This window comes from Pygoscelis adeliae, unplaced genomic scaffold, assembly GCF_000699105.1.
Source record: "Pygoscelis adeliae isolate BGI_AS28 unplaced genomic scaffold, ASM69910v1 Scaffold88, whole genome shotgun sequence".
NCBI classification, from domain to species: domain Eukaryota; kingdom Metazoa; phylum Chordata; class Aves; order Sphenisciformes; family Spheniscidae; genus Pygoscelis; species Pygoscelis adeliae.
The window spans coordinates 2,769,518-2,785,775 of NW_008825616.1; positions in this window are offsets into that span (position 1 = coordinate 2,769,518).

The following is a 16,258-nucleotide window of genomic DNA, read 5'->3' on the forward strand; positions in this document are numbered from 1 at the left end:
TATGTTCTGGGTATTAGAAGAAGGAAGAAGGAGCACAACGTATGAACCAGGTTGTTGGCAGTTGTTGGACTGAAGAGCTATGCACAGTTAAACACCGGTGTAACCGGCAGCAGGATCAGGACTTCGTCTGGAACAAGATACAGAAAATAAATGTCACGTTCTGGGTAATGAATATGAATATAATATCCTCGAGATTTAGTTACAGAGAAATGTGATAAACCTTGATGGTCCCTCTAGAAGGTGGGAATTTGTATAACATTTATGTTAAAAATACTTTACACACTTAGAGTATCTTTTTGCTGATTTCCTAAGAGAAAAATACTAGAAAGAACTATTGAAAGGGAAATGCCTGTGACCTTTTAAATTAATTCCGAGAGGCTGTTCCATGCACAAAGAGACATATAAAATCAAAAGCAACAAAGAGCAAGGTAAGACATGATAGAAAAAAAGGAGCACGGGCAGAATCTGTCATCAATTAATTGCAGTTATATTTATTAAACCTCCTTTGAAGAGACATAATTTAAGGAGATAAGGAAGAAATTCATCTGACCAAATACAGATGTCTGCGATATAGAAAACTCTTACGGGACTGTTACTTGGATCTTTTTATTGTGAGCAGAGAGCAAAAGGACCTTGAAGAGCAGAGCTCATCTTGTAGAAAGGTAGATGACCAATGTACATTAGCTGATTTGCACCTTAATGGTAAGCCTATAAGGGGAACTCAGTGTGACTAGTTCAGCTGTAAATGTCATCACTGAAGATATCTGAAATCAATTATGATTAATCCCACCTTTTGCAACTTATCTGAAACGAAATAGCAAAAATATCTGAGAACTAGAAGAGCACTGAGCTGTGTGAATGCCTTCTTTAACCCTTAGAAAACAGATCCCATTTCTTCAAATTTAAATCTAAATCCATTTTAATAACTAAGTGCAGAAATTAAATCTTCTTCTGAAGCCAATCCCTCTGCCCAAATTTCGCTATGACGCCTGTCCTTGATCTGCTTAGATTATTTATGCTCTAGGTGAATAACAAAACAAGGTAAGTAGCTCTACACAGAGGCATCAGTTTGGTTTTAATTCTATTAAACATCACATTTAATGATCATCTGTGCAGAAGCTCTGCAAGATGCAAATTCCTGATTGCTAATCAATAAAGTGCAACTTCTGAAATCATGATGTGGCATCTTTTAAAGAGTATCTTCAAATCCTTCTCTTTACTGAGTTTCCCTTTCACCTTTTCTTCATCCAGCCTTCTGTATGATAGACTGCTGTGGGCTTCCTACTGGGTATGTAGGACTGAAGTGACCTTGCTCTAACTGGGGAAGCTTTGAGTATTCTTCTCTATTTACAGATGAAATAACTTCTTTCTCTGCTGGTCCGGTCTGGTTATGGTACCTGTGCAAGCTAGAAAGCAGTTTTGGAATATATCTCCCTTCTGCCCTTGACTATCATGTTCATGATGAAACATGCCTCCAGTCTTTCCTAAATCACCCGACATGGGAGTGGTAGTAGTGGCAGCTGCAATGTGCCTCTGTGCCAGGTGTGAAAGGACAAATTCTTCTTTCTCGACTACTTTCCCTTCCTTGAAAGTTGTTTCCCATGTTCTGTAGAAAAAAAAAAAAAAAACAAACCCAAACAAAAAAACCCCCAGCTCTTGGGTAGAAGCAGCCCATGTTAGAACTGTTAGACAGTGCTGTCTTAGATGGAAGTAAGGTGACAACAGGCTTTCTGTGGGTAACAAGACATTTTTCAGCCTGGTGGTTGTGCAGCTGCACACTACCTGTTTTGTGCAGCAGACTGTACAATTTCCCTCTCGTGAATGAACAGTTAAGTGTCAAAGACCTTTGGGTGTATGGCACGGAAATGAGACATAGAAATTCTGCCAAACTTCCCTTCCCTCTAGCCACATCTAAAACTTTCTGAGGAAAACTGCTTTGATGTCATTTCGATTCCTAATAGAGAAATATTAGCCATTATCCTCTAGTTAAAACACTATTAAAAAAATCACCAGAATCATAAAACAATAGAATAGTGTATATATAATGTTATGCAATTAAAATTATATACATGTACACACAATGATTGTGATTTTTATGTAATCAAAAGTTGTTATCTCTTCATTCCCCCAATTCCAACAAGCATTTTGTGTAAAAGGAACACCTCTAGCTAGCAACAGGATTGAGATTGATCTTACCGTGCCTCAGCTGCTAAAGAGCTAACATACTCTTTGGTCTATAAAGTTTGCGTAAGTCATAAGTGCTATTGTAGAAAACCAACACAATAAATAACTGCTCTGTTGAACTCTTGCAAAATGATGAAGTTATCAAGCTAAAGTCTATAGAGATCTCCTTGTCAGCATTTCAAAAAAATTAGCAATTCTTTAATGTCCAGAGTGCAGACGGAGTGTAATTAGTACCTAACACACTACCTGTGAGAAGTGGAAATGTCTGTGACAGACTGCTGTGAGGAAAGCCCATGGATCTGAATAGTTAAAATGACCCTTTCAAACCAAAAATAAAGCATGTGACATATAGTCACTGGAGTATGCAGAAAACAGCCTGTTAAAATGTTCGGTTTCTAAAGACTTTAATCAGAAAATGACAGGTACGATATGATGGTCTGCGCCAGCAGAGGCATTTATTTGTTTATTTATTTAAATGTATGTAAGGGGCAAGTATGTTACACAGATATATACAGAGAGAGGACGTGAATGTGGGCAGCTACTATGAAACGTGAGGTAGAACGTAGTCCAGAAGAACAGGCAAGTCCCCATGATCCCAACTCTTTGAAAGCTTTTAAGAGGTCTATGTTTTCGCTGTGTAGAAAAAATCTTCTTCCTTTGTCCACTCAGGTTGTTCAAATGATCTCCTGTGTAACTATTTAATGTCCACGTGGGTTTCTCAAGCAGTTTCCCTGAGGTCTCCATTCCACTATATCCACATGTGTAACACTTGGGGATGGGGACTATTCATATCACCTAACTTTACTCTCATTTCACACTTAATTTAGGAGAATAATCCTCCTTGGCTCTCTCTACTCAGCTAGCAGGTCAGGTTCTGTGAACCACTTTCTAGAGATGATCATCTCTCACCCTTGACTACAGAAAACACCTACAAAGTCATCCAGTGCTATTCCCCACCCAAAAGGATAAAATAAGCACCATTAATTTAAATCATTCCTATCTACAAATTGCTGTATGACTATTTGCTATAGTGTGTGAATTTATTGTCATGATAACGGCCAACACTGTGAAGTATATTATATATCTTTGTTATTCATATCTTCAAAATATTAGCTGGCATACATAATTCAGTAGCTATAGAAATCTTGATAAATTTAACATTAATCGTCCTTATTTGGTTAGTGCAAAACAGTCAAGGGCTGAACACCATGGAGCACAAATAGAAAGAGCCAGTTTGGAGGATTAACTACTAACTGGCGCTAAAATAGGTGCTGGAGTTGGTAGTGTTAACATTCCCCATCCTAATACCATTTTTCTCTGGACACAAGGGAGCCACCAGGGACTCAAAAGAAAAAAAAATTCTCTTTTGAGTAGGAACTGGGGGGCATGAAATTTCCAATTTCCATGAAATGTCCAGTTTCCTCTTATTTTTCTCTCAACCCCTGAATGATTTTATTTTTCTTAAAATCACCCTAATGACCTTAAATCTGTTCCAGAACTGGGATAAAAGTCTATGGTAATGACTAATTTGTATCTACACGTGGACAAATATTGACAGAGAACCTGCACGTAGGAACTTGCTATGACCCATGCTATGTCTCCACCCTAATTGTTATTACCAATACATGTGGTAGGCTTTTTATCAGGGAATTAAATATCCTAATATTGCCTCATGCTGAGCAAACAGTGACTGAAAGCCCAGGAAAACATATTTGAATGGTTTCAGTTTGGACATCACATGGCTCACATCAGTATCTAAGCTAACTTTAAACCAATAGAGCTAAGGAGGAGTGAGTGAGGGGGCCTACAGCAATATAACTAGGAAAGACCGCAGGTGTCTGTTTTTTTTCCTAGTTATACAGTAGGTCAGGAACAACTTGCCATGAGAAGTATCTGTCTATGCATGGAAGAATTGCTGAGGGTGCTGAGTAGGAGCAGAAGTGGTCTGAGTTTCAGGAGAGCTTCAGCTGATGCAACAGGACAAAGGGGTAAAGCCCTGAGACAGGCTTTGCCAGGACCTGGCATAATCATAAACCAAGAGGGACAAGGTACTGCCAATTGGCAAACAAATGTGGGATGGGAATGCAACCAGTGCTTCACCTGGACTCAGTCCCAGCAGAAACATTTTTCACCAAGCAGAAGCTATTAACCCTTCAGACCCAGGATGCGTGAGGGTGTTCACACAGAAATTCAGACTAACGTGGGCACTAGAAAGAGTTTCTCTATCACTTCCTGCAGAAAATACTTGATAGATGATTGAGTACAGTATGGGCGAGGAGGTCAGCTTCTTCTCCAGACACGCTGGGCAAGAAGCATAAATCACGATTGATTCCACAGAATATTTTAGTAGTATATGTAGGTGCTGTGAAAATCTGGAGATCCTCTTTTCTGCAGTGGGAGACAACAGGTGAGAGTGTGCTCAGCTGCTTTCTAGGGAAGGCATGATTAATGCAACTGAGGCTTTTTAATCTTTTTTTTTTTTTTTTTTTGGATTGTAGGGTCTGCTGGATGCGTCTCCTCTCTATGTTTTACTGCATCTGAATATTCCTTTTAATGGCACTCTGAGCAGAGCAGGGCAATAACTCCAGCTGTTTCCCGCTACCTTTACAGCATATGTACTTTGTAGTACCACGAATGCATTTGAGAAAGAGAAGCAGCTTGTAAATCTCTGACACATCAGACTTTTTCCTCTGCTCCCAAACACACACATACTGGATCATGTGATGGGTGTAGAAATCTGACATGCCAGATAGTGTGACAGATAGCATACACTATTACGAGCTCTCATTTCCCAGCCTCAGGAAGTGCTGGAACATTTCTTTGAATTGCTGTTATCTCATATGCTTGACTATTTCAAGCGTTGTGTGTATGTAGCACAATCTTTTTACAGATTATCAAATCAAAAAGACCACGGAAGTCATCTAGTCTAATTTTCTGCATATCATATATCATTGGTGCTTCCTAAATTAACTCCAGTTCAATTAGTACTTATTTATGGGGGGGGGGGGAAAAAATTAAAAAAAAAAAAAAAAAAAATTTTTTTTTTCCGCGGAATCTTCACCCCCCACAATAATATTGTATAAGAAATCTTAATTCTGATGTTCCTAACTCTTCGTAACTGATTTTGCAACTGTTTTCATACTTCTGCTGTTCCTCTTTTAGCAAACTTAGTAAACAAATTCACTGTATGGATGTGCTTCTGTGAGTCATTAGATTGTAACCTTTAGTGACATGTAGCTACTACTAATTAAATTAATGGAATGCTATTAGTAGCAATAAGATTTTCTCTTTTAACCAGCATTAAGTGGGATGAGGTGCAAGAGCTTTTCAGTGGATTCTTGCAAATACTCATTACTGGTAGAAGAGCAGCGTAACATACGATGATTCCACGTTGTACTGTGGGCCTTAGAAAGGACTGAGTTCTAGCGGATGTGCATTCCCAGCTGATCTTTCTGTTCTGTCTAGTTTGTCCTCATACCTGTTCAGGCTTCTGATTCCAATCCTTCATTGTCCAAGTAAATCCTACTTTCTCTCTCTCCTTGTTCAACACTTCTTAGAGTTCCAGTCTTGAGGTTCCTAAACCGTGGTGTATGGAGTTTGTGTGGGAGGCTTTTTTGTGGGTGTTTTTTTTTGGGGGGGGGGGGGGGAAAAAAATTAAATAAAAAAAAAAAAAAAAACTTGCTTTGTCTGCCTGAAGTCTCTCACATCCCAAAATTAGTTGTTCCAATTGGGATCTAGATCCACTTTGTGCAAAAAAGGCAGCTTCATCCAAAAAGGTGGACTTCAGAAAGTCATTTTAGAACAAATTTCTATCCTGTTGCTGCTTTAACCTTGATATCCTTGTTAATTTTAGCCTTTTTTTCCCCCCTTAATATTCTGATAAAATGACTGCCCATAAAGGTACTTTTTGCATGACCAAGAGAGAAGAGAGATTGTTGATTTGACAACTTTTTGCTTTTAAATTAGTACAGTAAAGAAATGGTCCTTTCAAAATTATTTTTTTTAACTACTCTTGAGGTTCATTTTTTACTATGTAACTTTTGATTATTATTATAAATGTTTGATCAAATTGTGTTATGTTGGTTATTATGCTGATTGTATCTTAACGGCAGGGTGACTCACCTCAGATTACATTGCTACATTATGGGCTATTGTTAACTGAGAATTGATCCTTAGCTTGCTGAAAGCACAAGGGCATTTTCAAATCCCTCTCTTTTGACTGGATTCACAAAAGCATGTAGGTGCTTTAAAGTGGGATGTAGGTGTGATTTATATTTGTAAAAGTATACATAATCCTTAAAAATTCCCACTCAGGCTCTTACCATCCCACCTAAGTGTTTAGGTCCGAAGGAGCCAAGCTTTTTCGTGTTGCTTTTTCACAGATGTGTAATTTTTTCTACTTAGTGGTCTTGCAAGTGTCCTACTCTTGCGAGACCCAAGCAGATTTGTTTTCCTCACTCCTATTACCAGTGCAGAGCTGCAGGATGAGCTTTCCTCCAAACATCACTCTTGAGTGATTCATCTTGTATGCATTCTGCAAGGAACTCAGCACAAAATATGGCAAAACAATCTTCCTATTCTATTTAATAATTTTCAATGAAAAGAGCTCTGTTGATGCACAGTTTCAATAAAAGATCTCAGTCTGAGAAGAAAGGAGTTATTTTGCCTAGGACATTCGTGTGCGATGTTGATTTGATTTTCATTAGTCACAGGAGGTGGGAGATGAAGTTGGTTTCTTTCCTCTGCCTGTAGGTTTATGAATCCCCACCTTCCATATAAATATTCCTAATACTTGATAACCTAGGAAGGGAGGTAGCACTCAAGTTTTGATAGTGATATCATTCCTTCCTGTGAAAAATTGTGACAGATTGGTTTGGTGAATGAGCAAGTGAGAGTGAAGACTATGCTCTAGGTCAATAATTTTCAGCTTGTGGTCTCTAGGGGACCCAGCTACTGTACCCCAGGGATCTGAAAAAGCCAACTAAGAAATCCAAGCCTACTTAAATTCCCCAGGCACCACTTTGTTCTTCCACGAGGTTATTTTTTAGGGATTTGCAAACTGAAAAACATTGACAACTTTTGCTCTAGCCTAAGGATTAGGAAACTGATCTGGTGGGTGAATCCTGTGTTCCAGCTCTTCTTTCATGGCTGCTTTGCACCCTTTCAAACTACTGTTTCATACTGAACTTATGTGCAGCCCTTGAAGCAGGGAAAATAGGATCCTTTCTCTCTTACACATAACTCCTAAGCCCAAGGGTGAAGAGTATGATTCCCATTCACACGTTGTCAGTAAAAATTAGCAAGAGGGACTCCAGACCCCCAAAAAACCCCATATGGTAATTCCTATAAATATCTATATAGTCCTTACTAAGTGAGGAAGGTAGTGAAAGCATGTTGACTGCAGTGAGTAGAAAACATTTGCCTTATGGATACCCTACAGCCTGGGACAGAACTGGTTTGAGACACAAAATGGGAAAGGGGTAGAGGATTGCCAAGGCAAAATAACATGGTCTTTCTGCTAGTTTGCTGACTGCAGATTTGTAGAAAGCCAATTGCCTGTGGCTTCTTTTGCTCAAGGAAGAATTAGTGGTGGCTATTCCTAAAGGAGTCTACCCAAAGCCAGTCACTGCCTCTGCTCTTCCTACACATAGCAAGTCTGATTATTTAATCTGCATTTCTCTCTCAGCTCCTTCCCTTCTATAGGAGAAATAGCCAGGAATGAATGAAATCAGGGCTGACAGAATTCCCTGTGGAAAAGACTTTTTCAGGATTTAGCTGGAAGGTTTAGCACCTGAGAGATGCAGACAGAGATCACGACAGAGTGCAGAAGTGACAAATGATTCTTCTTTTACTCTTTCCTGAGATGGTCGATAAAGGACTCCTACTTGGGTAGTGACTCAGATTTTTGGGGAGAAATCTGGGAAAGCATGAGCTTAGGAGATCAGAGACAGGAACACAGAGTAGGGCACCTAGCTCCTCAAAGTTCCAAAATCACTTCAAAAATATTGTTCCTCTAGAGTCACATTTATCTCCTTGGACAAAGGGAGAAGTAGCATCCTATCTTCCTGCTTCCATACAAAACTAACAGCACATAAGAGGGTTTTGTTGAAAGAGCTGTGTGCATCAACAGCTGTGAATTCTCCCTTTTGCTGCCTGAACACATCGCTACCTTTTGGCTGTGTGTTGCATCCCCCATTCATTAAAAACCAAGAACCTTTCATTGATTTTGGTGGACTTTAAATATAGCCCATTCTCATTGTTTTAAATGAGTTATGTGAATGCCTTGGGATCTCTGTGCCAGCTCTGAAGAGCTGTCTTAAGAGTACACAAAGAAACTCTTAAGCAGTACCTTAGCAGTGAAATAATGAGAAAAATGTCTTTGCTTTTGTTACCGTTGGAGGAGTTTATTTATTTAAGGTATTTTAAATAAAGATTTAAGTTCCATTATGAAATAGCAGTCTCTGAACTAACACAAATACATTCTTTCATCCAAAATAAAAGGTCACCTTCTGTTACTCAGAAATTTGATAGATGTAGGTAGAAAGGATTTACTAGGTATTATTTGGACAGACATGAATATCATCTAGAAAAAGAAAATCAGAGAAAGTCAACCACAGAATGGCTTGGTAAGAGCTCCATTCATGTTTAGTTTGCAAAGAAATATATCATCAACTTTCCTGTATCTGGCTGAATACGTTTGCCACATACCCAAAGACCTCCAAATTCAATCTGTGCAGAGGCAGCTTGAGTTCATTACATGATTTATCTCACCCTAAAGTAGACATCTAAAACATGGCAGGTGAAGCACATTGTAAAAATTTTGTTTGTTAAAACGGAAGGCATTTTGTTCATTGCCTTGAACATAACAGCAAGGTAGGTGGACTAATTTAGAGATGCATGCCTATACTGTGTGTGTCTATGGATGGATTCATTTGCTTAAAATAGGCATCTTGTTCCATCTGAGATAACCTGGTATATCCCTCTGGGCCCCCATCTGCTTGCTAGAAGGCTCTGAGTCTCCTGTAGGTCCTGTCTCCTACCTGCCAGCCCCATATAGATGCTGAACTTATCCATGGGGATTTTCAGTACCACTTAGCTACTTGTTATAGGCAACTGAATAACAACTTTAGACTGAATTGAGATTAATTCTATGACTGATCCAAAATATTTTGATAGGGTTTTCCTAACTTCTTAAAACCGGAGGAATAAGTCAAAATGGTTTGCACGTCCCCTCTGCGTGGCCCTGTATGCCCCCAACCTGTTGATTGGCATCCATTTTTTGAGGCTTTATGTCCAACCATCTCACTTAAATTTCCACAGTGAAGTCTATTGCCTTCACTACAAGGTGGTCCTCATCACGATGCTGACCATGACTTTACCCCACCCTTGAAGGAACTGGGATACTGTATACTTCCCTATCATTGCTGGGCTAGAAGACCTTTTGATTAAAGTCCCAAGGTGCGGGAGAAGAAGTATGTATCGCAGCCATAGAGTATGATTCTCAGGCACAAAGAGGCTCTGTGATGATACTCTGTCTAACTAAAGTGGCCCTAACCTTGCTGTAGAAGTAATTAATATTTTGTCAAGATCCCTTCACCCTGCAAGAGCGGTATTGAGTGGTGTCCCTTCAAATGAGATAAGAAATAACTTACAAACCTTTTTATTTATTTATTTTCTGCGAAGGGGAGACAGTTTCCAGTATAACGCTATGAAATTCAGTTTCAGTGACTCACCATTTAGCTGTTTCTAGTACTGTCAGGAAGCATTAATGCTTTTCAAGCTGCTGAAGGTAGGAGAGAATTATTTCAGACTATGCCATCTTCTTCCACCTCTCACCAAATTCTTGCTGATATAACATCTACAGTAAGTTCTGAGTTTTGGGGTGGGTTTTCTGGGGTTTTTTTTTTGAAGAATATGCATCTTGTTTAGAGCTGACACTTACCAGATCATAAATGTCATTCTAATTTTTAAATTAATTCTTAATGGTCTTCTGATTTTGAATGCTACTTTAATAAGCTAGTTTTCCTCCAACTTCCTTCCCCAAGGAACTCTTCATCAAGAGTGGTATTAGGATGTCCTGATTTTGGCTGGGATAGAGTTAATTTTCTTCCTAGTAGCTGGTACAGTGCTGTGTTGTAGATTTAGTATGAGAATAATGTGATATCACACCGATGTTTTAGTTGTTGTTCAGTAGTGCTTACAATAGTCAAGGACTTTTCAGCTTCCCGTGCCCTGCCAGCGAGAAGCTGGGAGGGGGCACAGCCAGGACAGTCAACCCAAACCGACCAAAGGGATATTCCATACCATGGGACGTCATGCTCAGTACATAATCTGGGGGGAGTTGGCTGGGAGAGGGGTGACCACTGCTCGGGGACTGGCTGGGCATCAGTCGGCGGGTGGTGAGCAATTGCACTGTCCATCACTTGCTTTGTATATTCTATTATTATTATTATGATTATTATTATTATTGTTATTATTATTATTTTCTCTTCCTTTTCTGTCCTATTAAACTGTCTTTATCTCAACCCACAAATTTTACTTTTTTTTTTTTCTGATTCTCTCCCCATCCCACTGAGGGGGGGAGTGAGCGAATGGGTGTGTGGTGTTTAGCTGCCTGCCGGGTTAAACCACAACATAGGACCATCCAAAATTCAGTGGCGATGCACTTAATTCCCTGCTGAAAAGAAGGACGTGAATCCACATTCCCCTGCTAATTTTGCTTTTTGCCATTTGCAAAAAGATGTGCATACGGAAGAGGTAACTTTGCACTCTTGCCCTTCTACTTTTGCTGGTTTTGCTTTTACCCTTCTACTGCTGCAGGAAAGGGAAGTGGTGCTGGAGACCCTGTTAGTGCCTCCCACAGCAGCATATGCATCTTGGCTCATTCATTGTACAAGGCAAGCACCCTTCAGCAGGCACCTGGGGTAATTATACCCCTTGCATCAGATCTTTTGGAGATCTCTACAAACAGGGCTTTTGGTTGCTTCTGTAGAAATTTAAGCCTTGAAGCATGTAGTTTATCATTATTCTTAAATCTATTATTCATTATTAATACATTATTACTCAACATACAGTATGAGAACCCTGAATATTTCTGAAATACATGCATACTTCCAGCTCATTTTTGATTCTTTAAAACTTCCATTTCCCAGTTTCCTGGGGCAATGACATGTACTATCTGCTTCATTATGGTATAACAAAATATTCCTGCCTTTCAGAATCTTTCTGGAAGGTGAGGGACTGATGATTAAACTGTCTGACTGTGCAAAAAATGCAAGTGGGAGCCAAGTTTGCATCTCTGATTTATGGCAAAGGCTATTTCAGTCAACCGAACTATGGGTGGATACTTGCTCATTTAAAGTGGGGCAGTGGGCAAAGGTGGCTTAAGTATAACACTAGCTGCCTCACTCCGTTAGAGTACTGCTGACTACTGAAACTGGTATGCCTTCTCTTGAACAAACAGTGCTGAGGAGGGCTTTTGACCTTTTGATCTGCTGTTATGCCTCTCACATAACATTACTTTAGGCCTTACCTATGTCTGTTCATTTTTTTCTTCTTGACAGGTGGTCTGATAGAGTCTTTGATTCTTAACAACAAAGGAGCAATATATATTTCTATATCTTTTCTCTTTTTAAAATGTATTTTACAGTACTTCAGAGAGCTAGAAGTATTACTGTAGGATTGGTTTTAATAGTACCTCTGAAATCCCATGAATTGAAGTCAGTTAAAGGAGAACATATGTGATATTTTATCATGACAATAAAAAGTCTCTCCCAGGTTAAGCAGTCTGTTTCACTACTATGCCCCTTCTGAAATGTCATTCTTTTCTGACTCTGATGCAGCTTAACAAGATGATTCTATCTGTCATTTGACTTTTCCAAGATCCTATCTTTCTTTGCATTTTGACATCTAAACATTAATGAACTTTCTGGTGGAATTTGAATAAGATTCTGATCAAATTTTAGGGTTAGGATTTTAAAAGCTCAAATACCAGCTAGAATTCATTGTCTATATTATTCCATGTCCACCAGTAACCGAGCAGAAATCTTCAGCTTAATTTATATGGACCACATTGACGAGATTGGCAGCTGAGAACTGCTAATCTAATTTTGGGCTGGAATTTTGCCCCATCCCTGGACACATTCAAGCTCAGGTTGGACAGGGCTCTGAGCAACCTGATGTAGTTGAAGATGTCCCTGCCCACGGCAGGGGGGTTGGACTAGATGACCTTTAGAGGTCCCTTCCAACCCAAACTATTCTACCATTCTATGATTCTATACCCCAGCTGGAGTCCAGACAGTATATTAAGGTGCTAATGCATGCCTTGTAGCATCTTTCAGTCTGTTTCCATTGGCACCAAACAGGCTTTTGGGAAGTATGAGTCAGGAGAAATTCTAGTACTATGGTAACTGAGCTTCTGAAACTTCATGGATGACCATCTCACACTCACAGTAACCAGGCTAAGCGGTTTAGTTCAGAACAGTGGTCTGCATCCAGGCATAGGTACCAGCACCTCTTACGATCTGTCCTTGCCCTTGTACTGGTGGGGTCAATGTTCATAGTGATCCTTGTCTCTGATTTTTCCTAGGTGCATTTCTATAACACTGTTCCTCCCTGAGCTGCCTTCTGGCTTGGTTAGCTAACAGTTTTAAACCACTCAGAATGTGCTACAATCTTTTTTGGATTCTGTTAAAATGAGAACGAGTCTACCACTGATTGTATCTAGCGGGATGAGCACTCAAGTATCACAATAGGTAAAGTTCTTATCAGTACTAAACACATTGTACCATCTATTACTGCAGTTAAAAACACTTGCCATAGTTGGCTTATTCCCTTGAACTACAATAGGAAAGCAATCGAATCAATACATGTGACATGTTTTCCATTACCACAGTAAGGTCAAAGTAATTGTCCATCCTCATGAATTCCTATGCTGCCAGACTGATGCAGCAGCAAAATAGGTTGAACAGACATGGTAGGTCTTCAGCTCAGCAAAATGATGTCATCAAGAGGGCAACAGCTAGTGGCTAAAAATGAGCTAAATGAGAAAATAGCCAGTATAACCCCAGCTTTGGATGATGGGCCACAGAAATTCCATTCCCAATTTATATGTGATTCATGTTTTGCTTGAGTGCCTGCATCATAACTGAATACTCCTGAGCCCCTCATGCACTCCGAAGCCAATATTTTTTGGCTTGAGAAACCTTAAATACCCAACAGCTCTTTTCCTTTTCCGTGGTGAAAGGTAGAAGACCAGTAATGTTTATGCTATGGAAAATAATTTCTGTCAATTTATTTGAACTCTTGTTCTCAGTATCTCTCAGTGCAGCAAAAGGAAAAAAAATGTAATTAATAGTTTAAGGATATATTCAAATTCAAATCACTGCTTTAGAGTAAAGCGTGGTTTTTTCATGATAGTGAACTACAGTTCTTTTGGGTCTAAGGGCTGTTGTGCCCATGATCAACACTTAGAAGTCTTGTCTCCTTGAGTGATGGGCTCACTGTGAGACATGTTCATTTTTTCAAGGAAGCTTCCTGTTCCACTTTTTTTCCTAATGACTTCCCAGTGACATGCCTTGACAGTTTTGATTCTTTAAGAGAGACTTGGAGAGAAGTATTGCATCAAGGACAGGTAGCTTTAGGTACCTCAGCCTATGGCAATGGGATCAAATATTCTCTTTAAACTTTGAACATCCACAGCTCTGACTTCTTCCTTGTGTCCTAACACCACTGAACCTGACAAATGCTGGTTGCTCTTTGGTTCAAAAAAAAAAAAAAAAAAAAGACTATCTTCTATACCATACCCAGAAAATACTCTTGTCAAACTGTGATGATGTTCAGCTACTTACCTCATCCACAACACTATGTGACCTTATGCTGTCACCATTTCAGGACTGAAGACCTACACAACATCAACCTACTTCCTTTTAGGCCTGTTTACAGGTCTTGAAAGGTAATATATCTAAGTAACTACCTTGTTTGCTTCAGTCTGATATGCTTATACTGCCACAGGTGTCCAGGCTGCTGTTAGAGGAGATCTAGTCAGCACAATCAACATAGTCTAGGGAACAGTTCAGCTGATCACATGTAGGTTCAGTTGCTTTCACATCTAAGACATCAGTGGAAGGCTGGCAGATGTGACACAGGACCTATGGGAAAAGAAACCTTTTGGAACAACACTGGGATAACCTACAACATCTGATATCTATATTTAGGCAACTGAATCCTGTTACAGTTGTCCAGTTGTCTAGTTTTTAGGTGAGGTGAATTGCTTTTTAAACGTCACTAACTCTACTGACTAGATATTTATTAATTATAATGAGAGGTCAGACAACCAACCTGGACACCTGCATGAAGACACCTAAATTTCTTAATCTGCAAGCTGATTCTAACCCCTAAGCACTTGGGACCTACACTAGGGCAGATGGTTCTCATCCTAAATACCTTTTTGAATCTGACCATCTCATAACAACTCAAGTGTCTTCTGGCAAGAAGTTAATTTCTTTTTCCTTTTGTCCATTTTCCAGAGAGAAAAAAAATGTTTAACTGAAACCAATATGGTCATAAAGAAAATATCACAATAAGCAAACCAATATGAAGTTCGTCTTATTGCCCACAAGGTTATTTCTTCCAAATGATTCAGATTAGATTAATGTCAGGTTGTGTAAAGGAGGAAGATGCATTGCATGCCCAATATTCCCTCAAAATATTGTCACCCAATTGCCTTCCTTCGGGGTTGGCTGCATCACTCTGTGCATGTTTGGCATGCAGGGAGGCTGCTCTGACTGATGCTCTTTCTTGTTTCAGAGGATGATTCAGTCCATTACTAACCTTTTATTGCATGCTTGTTTGATTTTGGAATCGACACAAAGAAAACAATGGCATTTTGTGGGGAAGGCTGTTCTTCCAATACATTTTCTCATTCCAAATTTTTTGTTGGAACCTTCATGAAAGATTTGCAGCTTGGAATTCATCTGGTAAAATGTAGGAAGATTTAGCTGGTCCTAAAGTACACATCCAAAACATGTTCAATGAAGTGAATCTTTAAGGTGCCTATTCCTTCCTACTAATACAACGAAGACTGACCAACCTTGCAGTTTTGGTCACTGAAAGTATCTCTGATACATACATCTACAAGGAGATAAGACAACTCCAGCTCTTAAGTATCTTAGAATGACTTTATACTAAACTACCTTTTCTCTTTTAATCATGGCTTTTGTGTTTTTTCCATGACTTTTAATAGAAAAAGTATAATTTCTTCTTTTTTTCTTTTTTTTTTAATTTTCTGCTTTTTTCTTCTTTGAAGAAAATTGAATCTTGTGAATCACAGGCACTGACCTTGTTTTTGTGCTATTTCTTCTATACTCTGCTGGGAGCACTGGAAAGATACTAAGCACAATTTATCCACATAAGTTTCTACTTTCCATTGACCATTCAAGCAGCTGTGCAGAAATGAACCCTTAAACTTGCTTTCCTCAAAGACAACATAGATTCTGGATTCCTGGAACTAAACACACTTTTCTGTGTTTGGGCTGAGTTTCTCATGGGTCCCACACGGCTGAGACAGAGGAGACTGAGGAAGCAGGGATCTCAATCAGACCGGATGAAAGTGTTCGTGATTGAGAAGGGAAATGCAGCTCCCTTTTTCTTTCTAGGTAGTATGAAATGCCCTGCTGTGATTGCCATGTCTTTTACCTTAGACTGTCTTGGCCTAGTTCTTAAAGATACGAGGTTTTTATAGGTACACCAATCATGAATCTGAATTTGCGATGATGCTGTTAGGGAAGCCAAAATACAATAAGAGGAAGGATAAAAGCAGAGTATAAAGTTATTTAAATGGCGAATTCTTAGCGAGGGGGGGAAGGGGCTCACTTCCCAACAGAAATGTTGGTTAATGTCACTGAGCATAGCAGATTGCTGTGGTGTTGCTGGTTGTGATACTCCTGTCCAGCTCTCCTGCTGGGTATGCACTGTGCAGTTGTCCTGGGCTTGTGCAGCAGATCAGACCCATTCAGGGTACAGTTTTACCAGACCTTTATTAGGTTTGATATTGTAGCTCATCTTCAGCTTGCTA